General features: G+C 47.5%; 1 protein-coding gene across 2 annotated transcripts in view; it reads left to right on the top strand.

Moving 5' to 3' along the window:
• Positions 1–15,866, top strand: part of LOC139275942 (C-X-C chemokine receptor type 5) — a 40,661-nt gene that overhangs the window by 6,506 nt on the left and 18,289 nt on the right. The window contains exon 3 of one of the 2 annotated variants that reach the window (XM_070893178.1): positions 5,772–5,855. The exons of the other annotated variant lie outside the window; for it this stretch is intronic. The gene's annotated coding sequence lies outside the window, so the exon portion shown is untranslated. The remainder of the gene's footprint in view (positions 1–5,771; positions 5,856–15,866) is intronic. 2 annotated transcript variants of the gene reach the window in all.

Here is a 15,866-nt window from a genome sequence, read left to right as displayed (position 1 = left end):
AAATGACTTGCATTATACAATGCCTTTTATGGCCTCAGGAAGTCCCAAAGAGCTTTACAGCCAATGATATACTTTTATCATTGGGATGGCGGGACTGACATATCAAGAAAGACTGGATCAACTGGGCTTGTATGCACTGGAGTTCAGAAGAATGAGAGGGAATCTCATAGAAACGTTTAAAATTCTGACGGGTTTAGACAGGTTAGATGCAGGAAGAATGTTCCCAATGTTGGGGAAGTCCAGAACCAGGGTTCACAGTCTAAGGATAAGGGGTAAGCCATTTAGGACCGAGATGAGGAGAAACTTCTGTCATGTATCTTACATTATTATATATAACTGTATCCCAACATGCTATACATGACTGTAATAAGATATGACGTGTAACCACCAGCATATCTTACCACTGGAGGTGCACTTGCAAGAGACAGGTATATAAGCACAGGTCTCAGGCAAGTGCAGCATTCCAGAGCTGTGAAATAAAAGGTGCAGGTCCAGAGTGACCTTGACTTCACTACTTGCCTCGTGTGAATCTGTACTGAGGGGACAGGACTTTACATTGGCGATGGGTTACGGGATTACAGAATCCACAGAATGACGAACAACGGATCAGATGAAAAGTACAATGCGGGAGACAATTAGGAGGACTTTATAGAAAGGCTCCAGCAAAGCTTTGTAACCAAAGACTGGTTAGGCAACGATAAGGCAGACAAGAGAAGAGCCCATCTCTTGACCAGCTGTGGCTCGAAAACATACGCTTTAATGAAGGATCTGTTGGCACCTGAGAAACCAGCAAGCAAGTCGTTTGAAGAATTGAGCACACTGGTAAGAGACCACCTGAAGCCAGCGAGCAGCCTACACATGGCCAGACACAGGTTCTACAACTACAGACGCTGTGTGGGCCAGAGCATACCCGACTTCGTGGTGGAACTTCGGAGGTTGGCTAGTTTATGTGAGTTCTCCGATGAACTGAGGAGAGAAATGCTGAAAGACTTTTTCAATGAAGGAATAGGCCACGCAGGCATATTCCGAAAGCTCATAGAGACCAAGAACCTGATCTTAGAGGCAGCAGCACTGGTTGCACAGACATTCTTGGTAGGGGAAGAAGAAACGAGGTTGATTTACAATGCAGGTACGACAACTAACGAAATATTGGAACAAGAAGTTCACAGCACTAAACAAGCTGATACCCCCACACACACAGACAAAACTGGGAGAACAGGCTCTCGACAGCAAGCAGTGGTAACAGAAGCCATCAAGGGCCACAGGAACGGCCGTTCACACCTCATCAACCCACAATGCGAGCAATCAACTACAAACTGAGAGAAGCTCAAGAGAGATCAGCCAGATGCAGCTCATTCTTTACAAGCAGTCTGTGCTGGAGGTGTGGGGGTGGGCACTCGTCAAGGGAATGTCGATTTCAGCAGGCTGTTTGCAGGAACTGTGAATATACAGGGCATTTGGCCCGCATGTGCAAAAAAACGGCAGCTCGGCTGGTATACGAATCGGATGGGTCGGAAAGCGGACCAGAAGACGGTGGGGACAGTACCCGGGACACCGATGTACAGCGGGTCAACACGATCAATGGCCGCTGCTCCTACTGCAGGACACCTCCTATAATGATGAGGGTCCTACTCAACGGGATATCTGTCAACATGGAGCTGGATACAGGAGCGAGTCAACAATTTGAACAACTGTGGCCGCATAAAAGAGACAGACCAAAACTCACAAGGGTCGACATCACACTAAGGACGTATACCAAAGAAATCGTACCAGTCCTCGGCAGCGCCATGCTCTCTGTCACACACAAAGGGACAGTGAACCGACTTCCCCTGTGGATTGTCCCCGGAGACCCCCCAGCACTGCTGGGGAGAAGCTGGCTGGCAAAACTAAACTGGAAATGGGATGATGTCCATGCCATGTCATTAGAGGAACGAACCTCCTGCTCAACAGTTATAAAGCGATTTGAACATCTCTTTCAGCCAGGTGTGGGCACTTTCAAAGGGGCCAAAGTCAAAATCTACATCACACAGGATGCTAGACCGGTCCATCACAAGGCCAGAGCTGTACCCTATGTGATGAGGGAAAAGATTGAACACGACCTAGACAGGCTTCTGCGGGAAGGCATTATATCACCTGTGAAAGTTAGCGATTGGGCAAGTTCCATCGTCCCAGTCATGAAGCCTGATGGATCCGTACGAATCTGTGGGGACTACAAATCTACCATAAACAGAGTCTCCCTACAGGACCAGTACCCGCTGCCCAGAGCGGAGGACTTATTTGCCACATTGGCTGGAGGTAAACTTTTCTCAAAATTAGACCTCACATCTGCGTATATGATGCAAGAATTGACCGAGGAATCCAAGCTACTCACCACCATCAACACACATTGAGGCCTTTTCATGTACAATCGATGCCCATTCGGCATCAGGTCGGCAGCTGTCATATTCCAGCGCAACATGGAGAGTCTGCTCAAATCCATCCCGGGGACGGTTGTATTTTAAGACGACATACTTATCACGGGCAGGGACACCGACTCCCATCTCCGTAATTTGGAGGAAGTACTAAAGCGGTTGGATCGGGTAGGCCTACGAGTCAAGAAATCCAAGTGCCTGTTTCTCGCACCCGAGGTTGAATTTTTGGGCGGAAAGATTGCCGCTGATGGAATCCGCCCAACAGAGTCCAAAACAGAAGCAATTCGCCTGGCACCCAGGCCCCGGAATGTCTCAGAACTGCGCGCCTTTCTCTGACTACTCAATTACTTTGGGAAGTTTATGCAGAACTTAACCACGCTGCTGGAGCCTCTTCATGTGCTACTCGGAGGGGTGCGATTGGTTTTGGGGGGACGCCCAGGAACGTGCCTTCAATAAGGCACGCAACCTTCTGTGTTCCAACAGTGTTTTGACTTTCTTTGACCCAGGTAAAAAGCTAGTTCTCACATGCGATGCGTCAGCTTATGGGGTCGGGTGCGTTTTGCAGCATGTCAATAGTGCGGGCAAATTACAACCCATAGCTTAGGCCTCCAGGTCACTTTCGCGGGCAGAGCACGGATATGGAATGGTAGAGAAGGAGGCGCTCGCGTGCGTGTACGGTGTCAAAAAGATGCACCAATACCTTTTCGGGGCCAAGTTCGCGTTAGAAACCGACCACAAGCCCCTCACGTCCCTCCTATCCGAGAGCAAGGCAATAAACGCCAACACCTCGGCGCGAATTCAACGGTGGGCACTCATGCTGGCGTCCTACGACTATACCATAAAGCACGGACCAGGCACAGATAACTGTGCCGACGCGCTCAGCAGGCTACCCCTGGCGACCACGGAAGGGTGTGACGAACAGGACTGTGAGATAGTCATGGCAATCAATGCCTTTGAGTCCACAGGTTCACCCATGACGGCTCGCCAAATCAGAGCCTGGACGGCCAGCGACCCCACGTTATCCTTAGTAAAAAGATGTGTCCTAACCGGTGACTGGGCAGAGGCTCGCGATGCCTGCCCCGAGGAATTAAAACCCTTTCACAGACGCATGCATGAGCTATCACTACAAGCAGACTGCCTGATGTGGGCCAGCCAAGTAGTCATGCCTCTGCGAGGCAGAGAGGCATTTGTCCGGGAGCTCCACTGCGAGCACCCGGGGATCGTTCTCATGAAAGCCATTGCCAGATCCCACGTCTGGTGGCCTGGTATTGATGCAGACTTGGAGCTCTGCGTCCGAAGGTGCACCATTTGTGCCCAACTCAGCAATGCCCCCAGGGAGGCTCCACTGAGCCCCTGGCCTACCAAACCGTGGTCGCGGGTGCACGTAGACTATGCGGGCCCATTCATGGGCAAAATGTTCCTCGTAGTTGTAGATGTATTTTCAAAGTGGATCATTTTAAACTCGAGCACAACCTCCACCATTGTGGAGAGCCTCGCAACCATGTTTGCAACGCACGGAATCCCTGACATATTAGTCAGTGACAATGGTCCGTGCTTCACCAGCGCAGAATTCCAAGACTTTATAATTGACCACGGCATAAATCACGTCAAGACGGCACCGTTCAAGCCGGCCTCCAACGGCCAGGTGGAGAGAGCAGTGCAAATCATTAAACAAGACATGCTTAAAATCCAAGGTCCCACGCTGCAGGGTTGCCTGTCGCGACTGCTGTTGGCATACAGATCTCGTCCGCACTCACTGACTGGGATCCCCCCCGCGCAACTGTTGATGAAAAGGACTTTAAAAACAAGGCTCTCATTAATCCTCCCAGACATGCACGAAATCGTTGAGGCAAAGCGCCGTAAGCTGACTGAGTACCATGACAGAAATTCGAGGGGGAGATGGAATGAGATAGGGGACAAAGTGTTTGTACTAAACTATGGCAGGGATCCCAAATGGCTTGCAGGGACAGTAACTGGCAAGGAAGGAAACAGGCTACTGGTAGTACAAATGGACAATGGCAAAACCTGCCGGAGGCATGTAGACCAAGTCAAAAGCAGATTTACCAACAGCACTGTGGAACCAGAGGCAGACAACAATGTGGAACTCGCACCACACCTGGTGGACAGACAGAGGGAACAACCTGAGGAAAGGGCAATCCCAACAGACAGCCCAGGCGAGACAACAACAATCACACCAATCGAAACAGACAGCCCAGGCGAGATACCAGCAACCACACCCAAAGAAAAACAGACACCAAGGCAAACAACTGAACCACAACTCAGACGCTCCACGCGAGAGCATAGACCACCTGAGAGACTGAACTTATAAAGACAATAAGACCTTGGGGAAATGTCATGTATCTTACATTATTATATATAACTGTATCCTAACATGCTATACATGACTGTAATAAGATATGACCTGTAACCACCAGCATACCTTACCACCGGGGGTGCACTTGCAAGAGACAGGTATGTAAGGACAGGTCTCAGACAAGTGCAGCATTCCAGAGCTGTGAAATAAAGGTGCAGGTCCAGAATGACCTTGACTTCACTACATGCCTCGTGTGAATCTGTACTGAGGGGACAGGACTTTACAACTTCTTCACCCAGAGAGTGGTGAACCTGTGGAATTCTCTTATCACAGGAAGTTGTTGAGGCCAATTCACTAAATATATTCAAAAAGGAGTTAGATGTAGTCCTTACTACTCGAGGGATCAAGGGGTATGGCAAGAAAGCAGGAATGGGGTACTGAAGTTGCATGTTCAGCCATGAACTCATTGAATGGCGGTGCAGGCTCGAAGGGCCGAATGGTCTACTCCTGCACCTATTTTCTATGTTTCTATGTTTCTAAAGGGCAGCCACTGTTGTAATGTAGGGAAAGGAGGCAACCAATTGTGCACAGCAAGCTCCCACAAACAGCAATGGATTACATGACCAGATAATCTGTTGTAGTGATGTTTCAGAGATAGGATGGGGCAAAGCTCTGGGGAAATTGGAAAACAAGGACGAGGAATTTAAATGTATTGTGTTGGGGGACAGGAATCCAGTGAATATGTCTATAAGGATGGGCAAGTGGGACGTAGTGTCGGACAGAATATAGGCTGCCGAGTGTAGGCCAAGGAGGTAGAGGATAGGCTTGCAAGGAGCCCATTGAGTCTGCAAGATTTCACGTGGGCGGGCCGGGTGCTGTATATTGCGGAGACATCGTTGGTGGTATTTCGCCAGCGATTTGAGGTATCTACTGTATATGGTCCACGTCTCTGAGCCATACATGAGGGCGGGTATCACTACATCCCTGTAGACCGTGAGCTTGGTGCCAGATTTAAGGGCCTGATCTTTGAACACTCTTTTCCTCAGGCGGCCGAATGATGCGCTGGCGCACTGGAGGCGGTGTTGGACCTTGTCGTCGATGTCTGCCCTTGCTGATAATAGGCTCCCAAGGTATGGAAAGTGGTCCACATTGTCCAGGGCCGTGCCGTGGATCTTGATGACTGGGGGGGCAGTGCTGTGTGGCAGGGTCAGGTTGGGGGAGGACCTTTGTCTTACAGATGTTTAGTGTAAGGCCCATGCTTTCGTACGCTTCAGTGAAGATGTTGACTATGACTTGGAGTCCGCAAGATCCTGCAAATCCCCTGGGAGGACAGACGCACCAACGTTAGTGTTCTTGATCAGGCCAACATCCCCAGCATCGAAGCACTGACCACACTCGACCAGCTCCATTAGGCGGGCCACATTGTTCGCATGCCTGACACAAGACTCCAAAAGCAAGTGTTCTATTCGGAACTCCAACACGGCAAGCGAGCCAAAGTTGGGCAGAGGAAACGTTTGAAGGACACCCTCAAAGCCTCCTTGATAAAATGCAACATCCCCACCGACATCTGGGAGTCCCTGGCCAAAGACCGCCCTAATTGGACGAAGTGCATCTGGGAGGGCGCTGAGCACCTCGAGTCTCGTCGCCGAGAGCATGAGAAAACAAGTACAGGTAGCGGAAGGGGTGTGCGGCAAACCAGTCCCACTCACCCTTTCCTTCAACCACTGCCTGTCCCACCTGTGACAGAGACTGTAATTCCTGTATTGGACTGTTCAGTCACCTAAGAACTCACTTTTAGAGTGGAAGCAAGTCTTCCTCGATTTCGAGGGACTGCCTGTGATGATGAATATATTCAATGACCCGTCCACCACAGCTCTCTGGGGCAGAGAATTCCACAGATTTACAACTCTCTGAGAGAAGAAATTCCTCCTCATCTCAGTTTTATTCTGAAACTATGCTCCCTTGTTCTAGATTTCCCCAATGAGTGGAAACATCCTCTCTAGCCTCCTCAGTAATTGTATGTTTCAATAAAATCACCTCTCATTCTTCTAAATTCCAATGAGTAGAGGCTCAATCTACTCAACCTTTCTTCATAAGTCAACCTCCTCATCTCGGGAATCAACCGAGTGAACCTTCCCATAACTGTCTTCAATGCAAGTATATCCCTTCTTAAATACGGAGACCAAAACTGTACGCAGTACTCCAGGTGTGGCCTCACCAATACCCTGTACAGTTGTAGCAGGACTTCTCTGCTTTTATACTCTATCCCCCTTGCAATAAAGGCCAACATTCCATTTGCCTTCCTGATCATTTGCTGTACCTGCATACTAACTGTTTGTGTTTCATGCACAAGGACCCCCAGGTCTCTCTGTACTGCAGCATTTTGTAATTTCTCTCCATGTAAATAATAATTTGCTTTTTTATTTTTTCTGCCAAAGTGGATAACCTCACATTTCCCACATTATACGCCATCTGCCAAATTTTTGCCCACTCACTTAGCCTGTCTATATCCCTTTGCAGATTTTTTGTGTCCTTTTCACAATTTGCTTTCCCACCCATCTTTGTATCAGCAGCAAACTTGGCTGCATTACACTCGGTCCCTTCATCCAAGTCATTAATATAGATCGTAAATAGTTGAGGCCCCAGCACCGATCCCTGTGGCACCCCACTAGTTACCGTTTGCCAACCGGAAAATGTCCCATTTATCCTGACTCTTTGTTTTCTGTTAGTTAGTCAATCCTCTATCCATGCTCATATATTACCCCCAACCCCGTGAGCTTTTATCTTGTGCAGTAACCTTTTAGTAACTAAAGCAGATTATCTGGTCACATTTCTATAACAACTTTCACAACCTCAGGACGTCCCAAAGCGCTTTACAACCAATGAAGTACCTTTGAAGTCACTGTTGTAATGTGGGAAATGTGGCAGCCAATTTGGGCACAGCAAGCTCCCACAAACAGCAAGGTGATAATGACCATGCATTAGAACAGGTGAGTAAAAGTTTGATCAAAGAGGTATGTCTTAAGGAGCATCTTAAAGGAGGAGAGTAAGGTAGAGATGTGGAGAGATTTAGGGAGGGAATTTCAGAGCTTAAGGCTGAAGGCATGGCCACCTGTGGTGGGAAGAAGGGAGTGGGGAATGTGTAGGAAGCCAGAGTTGGAGGATATAAAAGGGGTCGGAGGGTCTAGTAAGGAGGAGGAACTGAGGGAAATCCTTATTAGCCGGGAAATTGTGTTGGGTAAATTGATGGGATTGAAGGCCGATAAATCCCCAGGGCCTGATGGACTGCATCCCAGAGTACTTAAGGAGGTGGCCTTGGAAATAGTGGATGCATTGACAGTCATTTTCCAACATTCCATTGACTCTGGATCAGTTCCTATGGAGTGGAGGGTAGCCAATGTAACCCCACTTTTTAAAAAAGGAGGGAGAGAGAAAACAGGGAATTACAGACCGGTCAGCCTGACATCGGTAGTGGGTAAAATGATGGAATCAATTATTAAGGATGTCATCGCAGTGCATTTGGAAAGAGGTAATATGATAGGTCCAAGTCAGCATGGATTTGTGAAAGGGAAATCATGCTTGACAAATCTTCTGGAATTTTTTGAGGATGTTTCCAGTAGAGTGGACAAGGGAGAACCAGTTGATGTGGTATATTTGGACTTTCAGAAGGCTTTCGACAAGGTCCCACACAAGAGATTAATGTGCAAAGTTAAAGCACATGGGATTGGGGGTAGTGTGCTGACATGGATTGAGAACTGGTTGTCAGACAGGAAGCAAAGAGTAGGAGTAAATGGGGACTTTTCAGAATGGCAGGCAGTGACTAGTGGGGTACCGCAGGGTTCTGTGCTGGGGCCCCAGCTGTTTACACTGTACATTAATGATTTAGACGAGGGGATTAAATGTAGTATCTCCAAATTTGCGGATGACACTAAGTTGGGTGGCAGTGTGAGCTGCAAGGAGGATTCTATGAGGCTGCAGAGCGACTTGGATAGGTTAGGTGAGTGGGCAAATGCATGGCAGATGAAGTATAATGTGGATAAATGTGAGGTTATCCACTTTGGTGGTAAAAACAGAGAGACAGACTATTATTTGAATGGTGACAGATTAGGAAAAGGGCAGGTGCAAAGAGACCTGGGTGTCATGGTACATCAGTCATTGAAGGTTGGCATGCAGGTACAGCAGGCGGTTAAGAAAGCAAATGGCATGTTGGCCTTCATAGCGAGGGGATTTGAGTACAAGGGCAGGGAGGTGTTGCTACAATTGTACAGGGCCTTGGTGAGACCACACCTGGAGTATTGTGTACAGTTTTGGTCTCCTAACCTGAGGAAGGACATTCTTGCTATTGAGGGAGTGCAGCGAAGGTTCACCAGACTGATTCCCGGGATGGCGGGACTGACCTATCAAGAAAGACTGGATCAACTGGGCTTGTATTCACTGGAGTTCAGAAGAATGAGAGGGGACCTCATAGAAACGTTTAAAATTCTGACGGGGTTAGACAGGTTAGATGCAGGAAGAATGTTCCCAATGTTGGGGAAGTCCAGAACCAGGAGACACAGTCTAAGGATAAGGGGGAAGCCATTTAGGACCGAGATGAGGAGGAATTTCTTCACCCAGAGAGTGGTGAACCTGTGGAATTCTCTACCACAGAAAGTTGTTGAGGCCAATTCACTAAATATATTCAAAAAGGAGTTAGATGAAGTCCTTACTACTAGGGGAATCAAGGGGTATGGTGAGAAAGCAGGAATGGGGTACTGAAGTTGCATGTTCACGAATGAACTCATTGAATGGCGGTGCAGGCTAGAAGGGCTGAATGGCCTACTCCTGCACCTATTTTCTATGTTTCTATGTTTCTATGAACGCAGAGAGCTAGGGTGGGGGGAGGGGGCGTTGTAGGGCTGGAGGAGTTTGCAAAGATAGGGAGGGGCGAGGCCATAGAGGGATTTCAACACGATGAAGCACAAAAAGGGTGGCAGTATGCTTGGTGGGGACCTGGATGTTTATCCACTCAGAGCATGGTACTTGGTGCAGAGAGGGCCAAAGAAGGGAGGGAAATCAACTTTGAAAAGGACTAAAAAGGCTTTGAAATAAAACCAAATTGATCAATATTTTCCCGCCTCCTGGAAGTGCTGCTCTGTGCTGAGGCAGAGTTCCACAAGCGTTGCTCGTACTCCAATACCCTCCCAGAAGTGACCATCATGTGTGAGTCTGTGCTGAGTGCAAAGTCAGTTGTTTTCACCCAACAGCCATTCACTGCTGCAGCCTCCGGCAGAAGACACCAGGTGGCGCTCAGGAGCAGGAAACGTGGCTGCTGTTTTCTCTCACCAACACAGAGCAATCGCATGCCCCACTGGTGCTCGGATTAAAATCAGCTTAACACTGCACACACCCAGGATGCAACCTAGAATGTGACTTAATTTTAGGAGTTTGTTTGACCAAGAGACAATGCTTAAGTAAGAGTTACTGGGGCAGAACAGTTCCATTTATATAGCACCTCTCACAACATCAGGACATCCCAAAGTGCTTTTGCAGCCAATGAGGTACTTTTGGAGTGTAGTCACTGTTGTAATGTGGGAAACGCGGCACCCGATTTGCGCACAGAAAACTCTCACAAACAGCAATATGATAATGACCTAGATAATCTGTTTTAGTGATGTTGGTTGAGGGATAAATATTGGCCCCAGGACACTGGGGAGAAATCCCCTGCTCTTCTTCGAAATACTGGCGTGGGATCTTTTACGTCCACCTGAGAGAGCAGACGGGGCCTCGGTTTAACGTCTCATCCGAAAGACGGCACCTCCGACAGTGCAGCACCCCCTCAGCACTATACTGGGAGTACCAGCCTGGATTTTTGTGCTCAAGTCTATGGAGTGGGACTTGAACCTTCTGACTCAGAGGCAAGAAAGTGCTACCCACTGAGTCACAGCTGATACCTTAACCACAAGGCACGGACACGATGGGCCGAATCGACTCCTGCTGTGTCATAATTTTTCTATGATTCTAAGGTGACAGTCTAGCGAAGTGAATTGTTCATCTGTTGGGTGGGTTCTATACTGGGTGGGCAAGCCTTCCGCCAGATTAGCGTTTGTGTGTGGGAGGGACTGGGGGAAGAAGTGCAGCGTTAAGGGGTTCAGACTGTGTTGCACCCTTAGCTATGCAGCATTTAAAAGGCTGTGATTGCAGCAATCATCTTAGACTCTTGTTACTTTTCTTGCCGGCCTGTCAGTTGAAGGTTGCAATTAGTCACCTGATCTCAGTTCTTCCTTCACAGTATACTCAAAACATCAGAAGAAATGAGGAACTCGTGTATGTGTGTGTGTGTGTGTGTGTAGACTCTCGGATCAGTCATACTTGGATGCACCTGTGAGTCATTATGCAAATCATTCAAATAATCCGAAAAATGTTACAATGGTCAAATTAACAAAACAGCAGGGCTTTGGCAATTTCCTGCGCTCTGTGTGTCTGTGCCACAGTGTCTTAAATCATATATTTAAAAATTCGCTATCCATTTGCGCTTCCTGTCAACTTTTCTACAATAAATTCTTAAAAACCTGCAGGGAAGGGAATGTGCCGCCTACACGTGACTCCAGTCTACGTAGTTGACTCTTAAACATAGAAACATAGACATTTACAGCGCAGAAGGAGGCCATTTCGGCCCATCATGTCCACGCCAGCCGACAAAGAGCCGCATGACCCTCGGTCAGCAGCCCTAAAGGTTGCATATAAATCTATGAACAATGACAGAAAGGCAAAGAGCACCCAGCCCAACCAGTCCACCTCACACAACTGCGACACCCCTTATACTGAAATATTCTACACTCCACTCCAACCGGAGCCATGTGATCTCCTGGGAGAGGCAAAACCCAGGCCAATTTAGGGAGAAGAAAATCTGGAGAAATTCCTCTCCGACTCATCCAGGCGATCGAAACTAGTCCAGGAGATCACCCTGGCCATATTCTGTTCCCTGCGGTACTTACCATTATATCTACGCCGTCCAACAAAGGGTCATCCAGTCTAATCCAGTCCAATTACCAGCTCTAGGTTCGTAACCCTGCAGGTTACTGCACTTTAAGTGCCCATCCAACCATCCGGTAAAAGCGGTGAGGGTTTCTGCATCCACCACTCTTCCAGGCAGCGAGTTCCAGATCCCCACAACCCTCTGCGCATAGAAGCCCCCCCTCAAATCCACTCTAAACCTTCCACCAACCACCTTAAAACTATGCCCCCTCGAAATAGACCCCTCCAGCAATGGAAATAGACCCTTACTATCCACTATGTTCAGGCCACTCAATATTTTATACACCTCGATGAGGTCTCCTCTCAACCTCCTCAGTTCCAATGAGAACAAACTCAGCCTATCCAATCTGTCCTCATAATTAAGATTCTCCATTCCAGGCAGCATCCTAGTAAATCTCCTCTGCACCCTCTCTAGTGCAATCACATCCGTCCTATAATACGGCGACCAGAACTGCACGCAATACTCCAGCTGTGGCCGAACCAAAGTATTATACAATTTAACCATAACCTCCCTGCTCTTATATTCTATGCCTCAGCCAATAAAGGCAAGATTCCGTATGTCTTCTTAACAACCTTATCCACCTGGCCTGCTACTTTCAGGGATCTGTGGACAAGCACTCCAAGGTCCCTTTGTTCATCTACACTATTAAGTGGCCTACCACTTAATGTGTAAACTCTTTCCTTCTTAGCCCTCCCAAAGTGCATCACCTCACACTTGTCTGAATTAAATTCCATTTCCCACTGCTCTGCCCACCTGACCAGTAGATTGATATCCTCCTGCAGCCCACGACTTCCCTCTTCATTATCAACCACACAGACAATTTTAGTGTCGTCTGCAAACTTCTTAATCATACTCCCTATATTCAAATCTAAATCGTTGATATAAACCACATAAAGCAAGGGACCCAGTACTGATCCCTGCGGAACCCCCACTGGAAACATCCTTCCAGTCACAAAAACATCCATCAATCATTACCCGTTGCTTCCTACTTCCAAGCCAATTTTAGATCCATCTTGCCACTTTGCCCTGGATCCCATGGTCTTTAACCTTCATGACCAGTCTACCATGCGGGACCTTATCAAAATCCTTGCTAAAGTCTATATGTACTACATCATACACACTACCTTCATCGACCCTCTTGGTTACCTCCTCAAAAAATTCAGTCAGGTTAGTCAAACACGATCTTCCCTTAACAAATCCGTGCTGACTGTTTCTAATTAATCCTTACCTATCCAAGTGCAGATTTATCCTGTCTTGCAGGATTTTTTCCAATAGTTTTCCACCACTGAGGTTAGGCTGACAGGCCTGTAATTACTCGGCCTATCCCTTTCTCCCTTCTTAAACAAGGGTATTACATTAGCAGTCCTCCAATCCTCCGGCACCATGCCCATATCCAAAGAGGACTGGAAAATGATGGTCAAGGCCTCTGCTATTTCCTCTTTTACTTTGTTCAACAACCTGGGATGCATTTCATCCGGGCCTGGGGACTTATCTACTTTCAAAACTGCTAAACCCCTTAATACTTCCTCTCTCACTATATTTATTTCATCCAGAATATCACACTCCTCCTCGATAGCAGTATCTGCATTACTTCTTTCCTTTGTGAAAACAGATGCAAAGATGTTAAGAACCCTACCAACATCTTCTGCCTCCACACACAGATTACCCTCATGGTCTCTAATAGCCCCTACCCTTTCCTTAGTTACCCTCCTACTCTTAATATATTTATAGAACATCTTAGGGTTTCCTTAATTTTACTCGTTAAGGATTTCTCGTGCTCTCTCTTAGCATTCCTAATATGCTTTTTAATTTTGCCTCTTAACTTTCTACATTCCTCGAAAGATTCTAAAGTATTTAGTCATTGATATATGACATAAGTGTCTCTTTTTTCTTAATCCTCCTCTGTAAGTCCCTAGACATCCAGGGGGCTCTAGAATTATTTTTCCCAGCCTTTATCTTTAAGGGCACATGTTTGGTCTGAGCCCTTCGGATCTCCTCCTTGAATGCCTCCCACTGTTCCGACACCGATTTACCCACAAGTAGCTGGTTCCTGTCCACTAGGGCCAAATCATTCCACAACTTAGCAAAATTAGCTTTTCCCCAATTCGGGACTTTTATTCCAGGCCTATTCTTGTCCTTAGCCATAACCAACTTGAATCTGACTGAATTATGGTCACTGGCACCCAAGTGCTCCCCCACTAATACCCCTTCAACCTGCCCAGCTTCATTCCCCAAAACTAAATCCAAGACCGCCCCCTCTCGTGTTGGGCTTGCTACATACTGACTAAAAAAATTCTCTTGAATGCATCTCAAGAATTCCACACCCTCTATACCCTTCACACTAAATTTGTCCCAATCAATATTTGGATAGTTAAAATCCCCTACTATTACTACCCTACGGTTTTTAGACTTCACAGCAATTTACCTACATATTTGCTCCTCTAGCTCACTCCCACTGTTTGGGGGTCTATAATAAACGGCCAGCAGTGTGATCGCCCCTTTTTTATTTTTCAATTCGACCCATGTGGCCTCATTTGATGATCCCTCTAACATATCATCCCTCCTCACCGCTGTAATAGTTTCTTTAATCAGTACCGCAACCCCACCCCCCTTTTTACCCCCCTCTCTATCTTGTCTCAAAATCCTGTAGCCAGGAATATTGATCTGCCAAACCTGCCCCTCTTTCAGCCATGTTTCTGTAATGGCTATAATGTCCTACTCCCAAGTGTCTACCTGTGCTCTTGGCTCATCCGCCTTATTCAGCAGGATGAGCTTATACAGCAGTCGGTGAAGGAAGCAAATGGTATGTTGGCCTTCATAGCTCGGGGATTTGAGTATAGGAGCAGGGAGGTCTTACTGCAGTTGTACAGGGCCTTGGTGAGACCTCACCTGGAATATTGTCTTCAGTTTTGGTCTCCTAATCTGAGGAAGGATGTTCTTGCTATTGAGGGAGTGCAGCGAAGTTTCACCAGACTGATTCCAGGGATGGCAGGACTGACATATGAGGAGAGACTGGATCAACTGGGCCTTTATACATTGGAGTTTAGAAGGATGAGAGGGGATCACATAGAAACATACAAGATTCTGACGGGACGGGACAGGTTAGATTGTTCCCGATGTTGGGGAAGTCCAGAACCAGGGGACACAGTCTTAGGATAAGGGGTAGGCCATTTAGGACTGAGATGAGGAGAAACTTCTTCACTCAGAGAGTTGTTAACCTGTGGAATTCCCTGCCGCAGAGAGTTGTTGATGTCAGTTCATTGGATATATTCAAGAGGGAGTTAGATATGGCCCTTACGGCTAAAGGGATCAAGGGGTATGGGGAGAAAGCAGGAAAGGGATACTGAGGTGAATGATCAGCCATAATCTTATTGAATGGTGGTGCAGGCTCGAAGGGCCGAATGGCCTACTCCTGCACCTATTTTCTATGTTTCTATATTATTCGCTGTACCCTTTGCATTAAAGTATATACCATTCAGCATAGGAAGACCTCCTTGCTTACTACATGCTAAGCCCTGTTTCCTCTGTCTTACAGATTCACTTTCTAGATTCTTGCTATCCAACTTCTGCTTTACTTCCTTCCCTATTGAATTTGTTCTCGGGTTCCCATCCCCCTGCCAAGCTAGTTTAAACTCTCCCCAACAGCAAAACTCCCCGTGAGGATATTGGTCCCGGTGCTGTTGAGGTGTAACCCGGCCGGTTTGTACAGGTCCCATCTCCCCAGAAGTGGTCCCAATGCCTCAAGAATTTAAAGCCCTCCCTCCTACACCAATTTTCCAGCCACGTGTTCATCCTCTCTATCCTTCTATTCTTGTACTCATTATACGTGGCACCGGTAGTAACCCGGAGACCTTTGAGGTCCTACCCTTTAATTTTCTTCCTAGCTCCCTAAATTCTTCCTGTAGGACCTCATCCCTCATTTTACCGATGTCGTTGGTCCCGATATGGACCACGACCTCTAGCTGTTTACCCTCCCCCCCGCCCCCCCCCCACCCCCCCAGGATGCCCTGTGTCTGCTCTGTGACATCCTTGACCCTGGCACCAGGGAAGCACAAAACCATTTGGGAGTCATGTCTACGACCACAGAAACGCCTGTCTGTTCCCCTAACTATAGACTCCCCTATCA

The sequence above is a fragment of the Pristiophorus japonicus genome, chromosome 11 (genome assembly GCF_044704955.1).
Source record: "Pristiophorus japonicus isolate sPriJap1 chromosome 11, sPriJap1.hap1, whole genome shotgun sequence".
Classification (NCBI taxonomy): domain Eukaryota; kingdom Metazoa; phylum Chordata; class Chondrichthyes; family Pristiophoridae; genus Pristiophorus; species Pristiophorus japonicus.
Note: the sequence above shows the minus strand (reverse complement) of the source record. Positions and strands in the feature narration are given on the sequence as shown.